The sequence below is a fragment of the Phacochoerus africanus genome, unplaced genomic scaffold, assembly GCF_016906955.1.
Source record: "Phacochoerus africanus isolate WHEZ1 unplaced genomic scaffold, ROS_Pafr_v1 Scaffold_123, whole genome shotgun sequence".
In the NCBI taxonomy this organism is placed as follows: Eukaryota; Metazoa; Chordata; class Mammalia; order Artiodactyla; family Suidae; genus Phacochoerus; species Phacochoerus africanus.
In genome coordinates, this window is record NW_025927315.1 from 34,490 (window position 1) to 37,956 (window position 3,467).

A 3,467-nucleotide genomic window follows, 5' to 3' on the forward strand; every position below is an offset into this window, starting at 1 on the left:
ACAAACTTACAGTTGCCAAAAGGGAAAGCAGGAGTGGGTGAGATGAATTAGGAGTTTGGGATTGACATATACACACTATTACATGAACTTTATTCTTGTACATGAGTTATATTATTTATAGAATGTATATTCAGGAATAAGACTGGTTGATCCAAGTTTACATAAATTTCTAATTTTGTCAGGTAAGCTCAGATTTGAAAGACTGTTAAAATGTATATTCACCAGTTATATTAGAAAATGCTTCCTTTCTTACTTTCCTGTCATCAGTGGATATTATTTCTCATTTTGCCTTTTTGCTTATCTGATAAGTAAGAATAATGCACCAATTTAAAGAAAATCACTAATTATTAATAGGATGATAATTGTTTCATATATTTATTGGTCACATTGACTTGCTCTTTCATAAACATGTCTGTTCACATTTTCTCATCCTTCGTTTCACGGGGTCATTTAATTTGTTCTCATCTATATTGCAAGAGGTTTCTTTTGTGTGTGTGTTATCCTTACTAACCCTAAATATGCAAAATGTGTCACAGATTCTTCTCCCACATATTATTGCTTTTCCTCTTTGCTTATGGATTTGTTTTTGCAATGTCTTTGTTGTGTGATTATGCCTAAATTGAATCCTTAGTTTATTTTTTTCCCACATGCAATGGTTTTGCATTTGCATCTCTTTTTTTCTGCAATAGTTTCCATATAGATTTAGTATTAACTCACATATTTGCACTTAGTTTTGTTTTTTATTTTTCCCCCAATTTTAGGGTCAGATACCTAAACACAGAATTTTTAAACAGACTCACCATAGGATGAAAATTAAACTTTGAAAACTATCGACTAAATGGAAAGTGACAGTAGGATACAATTTAATTTGCAAATACAATGCCACAACTTTGTGTAATCTTTAGTGATTGTCTTTGTCACATATTTTCACATTACAGGGATCAAGTGTGGGTATGTCAGAAGGAAACAAGACTTTGGTGACTGAGTTTGTTCTTATAGAGCTTACTGAGCAACCATGGCTGCAGGTCCTCCTCTTCATTGTGTTCATGGCCAGCTACCTCATCACCATGGAGGGCAGTCTTGGACTGATGGCTTTTATTTGGAAAGATGCCCACATTGACCCACCTATGTATATGTTCCTTGGTGGTGTAGCCTTTGCAGATGCTTGCACTTCAACCTCTGTAACACCTAGGATGCTGGTCAATTTCTTATACAAGGCTGCAGTGATATCCCTAGCTGGGTGCATCACCCAATTTTACTTTTTTGCTTCCATTGCAACTGCAGAATGTTTCCTCCTGGTAGTGATGGCCTATGACTGTTATGTAACCATATGTAACCCCTTGCTTTATCCAGTGGTGATGGCCAACAGAATCTGCAGTTACTTAATAAGTATTTCATATGCAATTGGCTTTCTGCATCCCCTGAGTCATGCAAGTTTATTATTAAAACTGACTTTCTGTATATCTAGCATAATATATTATTTCTACTGTGAAATTTTGTAACTGTTCAAAACTTCATGCAATGACTCATCCATTAATGCACTATGATACTTATTTTTGCAGCTTTTATACAAATATCCATTTTAATGACCATCATAATCTCTTATACTTGTGGGCTCTTTGACATTCTGAAGACAAATCTGAGAAGGGCAGAAGCAAAGCCTTCTCCACGTGCAGTGCCCATCTGCTCTATGTCTCATTTTATTACAGCACTCTCATTTTCATGTGTGTGCACCCTGCATTGGGCCTAGCTGAAGATCAGGACAAAAATGTATTCTCTATTTTACATGATTATAATTCCCCTGCTAAACCCATTTATTTACAGCTTAAGAAATAAAGAGGTTATAGGTACCTTGAGAAGAGTTGCAAAGAAGTAAACACCTCTCAAGGGAAATTTCAAATTCTTCCTCCTTTCACTCTTTGCATAAACAGGTCCCCAATTCCTGCACATTGGCCAGACTTTCATCAGAGCACCAGAGGTCATGGTCACCGAGCACTGGCTGAAGGAACCCAGCTTCAAGCAATGTTTACTTGGATGTGGAAATTACTACTGCAGTTGTAGTTACTACTTCAGTTGAAATGGCTCACATCATTCACAGTTAATTAGAAATATTGTAATTCCTTTTTATCTGAACTTTAGGCTTTGAAAATTTGCTCTCTGCAGGGAACTCCTCCTCCTAATTTTATTAATTTTTTTAAATAACTGACAGTAACTGAGGCTGGTATATAAGTGTGAGTCATTAGGTTCATGACTGACGCTAACTCACTGAGGTAGACCTGCATGTAAACAAGACTAGGGGATGCTCTACCACATCATGATAAAGTGATAAAAACTTAGATTCTTGACAGAAAAAATGTTTTTCAAATAAAAGTGAGGAAAATGAAGAAAAATGAGGAGGTTTAAAAAATTGATGCATCTGAACAACTGAAAAAAAAAAGGAAGCTGTCTTGAATGGAGTGATGGAACATCAAAATGTAAAACTTCCCATATCTGGAAATCCACACACTAAATTTCATACTGGATATCATATGATACTCATGAATCTGCAGATTTTGGAGATATCTCAAGATACAGACTTTTCAAATATTACAGATTCCCTATACACTTCTTATGTGAGTATTTTGTTTGCAATAAAGTATATGGCTGTGGATACAAAATTGAAGTCGTGATCTCTCAAATCTGAGACTGGGCTCTTGTGAGCGCAATCTCAGCTACCAATTTACTATGAATTTACTCTTTATGTTCTATTATAAACTTTTAAAATATTATTGTCATTTTGAAAAAATAAATGTACTCCCCTGTGTACATCTCAATGTGAACTTTTTTTTTTAGTTTTTTTAGTTTTAGCATTAAGCAATACTTAATGCTTCTGATTTCTGCAATGATATTTCATGACTGAATTGTTAAAGCCAAAATCAAATTTTTATTAACCCGTTAGCAATACAATGCTAAAAAACATTTTATACTAATCTAAGCAAGGCACAATTGTCATATATTGCAAACTTAATAACAGTTGATTAATATTTGATATCTATAGGCATTCAATATTTGTAATACATCTCAAAATTTTGCTGTGTCTTTGAAACAGGATATAAACAAAGTCTAGCTATTGCATTTTAATGATGGTTTTTAAGTCTCTTTTAATATAAAAAGGCTTTTGTTCCTCATTTTTTCATGTCATTTATTTGTTGAAGAAACTGGTTCATGGTTCCTACAGAATTTTTCACAGTGTAGCTCTGGCCAAAAGAATCTTTGTGACGAAAATAATGTATTCCTTGTAAACTGGTAGATAAAATTACGTCTAGAATCTTGATTAAATCCAGAATATTTTATTTTATTTTATGCTATTTTATTTTATTTTTGTTTTGTCTTTTATAGGGCCGCACCTGTAGCATATGGAAGTTCCCAGACAAGGAGTGGAATCAGAGCTGTAACCACCAGTCTACACCAGAACCACAGCAACATGG

At 34.2% G+C, this 3,467-nt stretch overlaps 1 pseudogene; it reads left to right on the forward strand.

Annotated features, from left to right (window-relative positions):
• Positions 1-953: 953 nt before the first annotated feature.
• Positions 954-1,876, forward strand: LOC125119095 (olfactory receptor 5AC2-like; annotated as a pseudogene).
• The last annotated feature ends 1,591 nt before the right edge of the window (positions 1,877-3,467 follow it).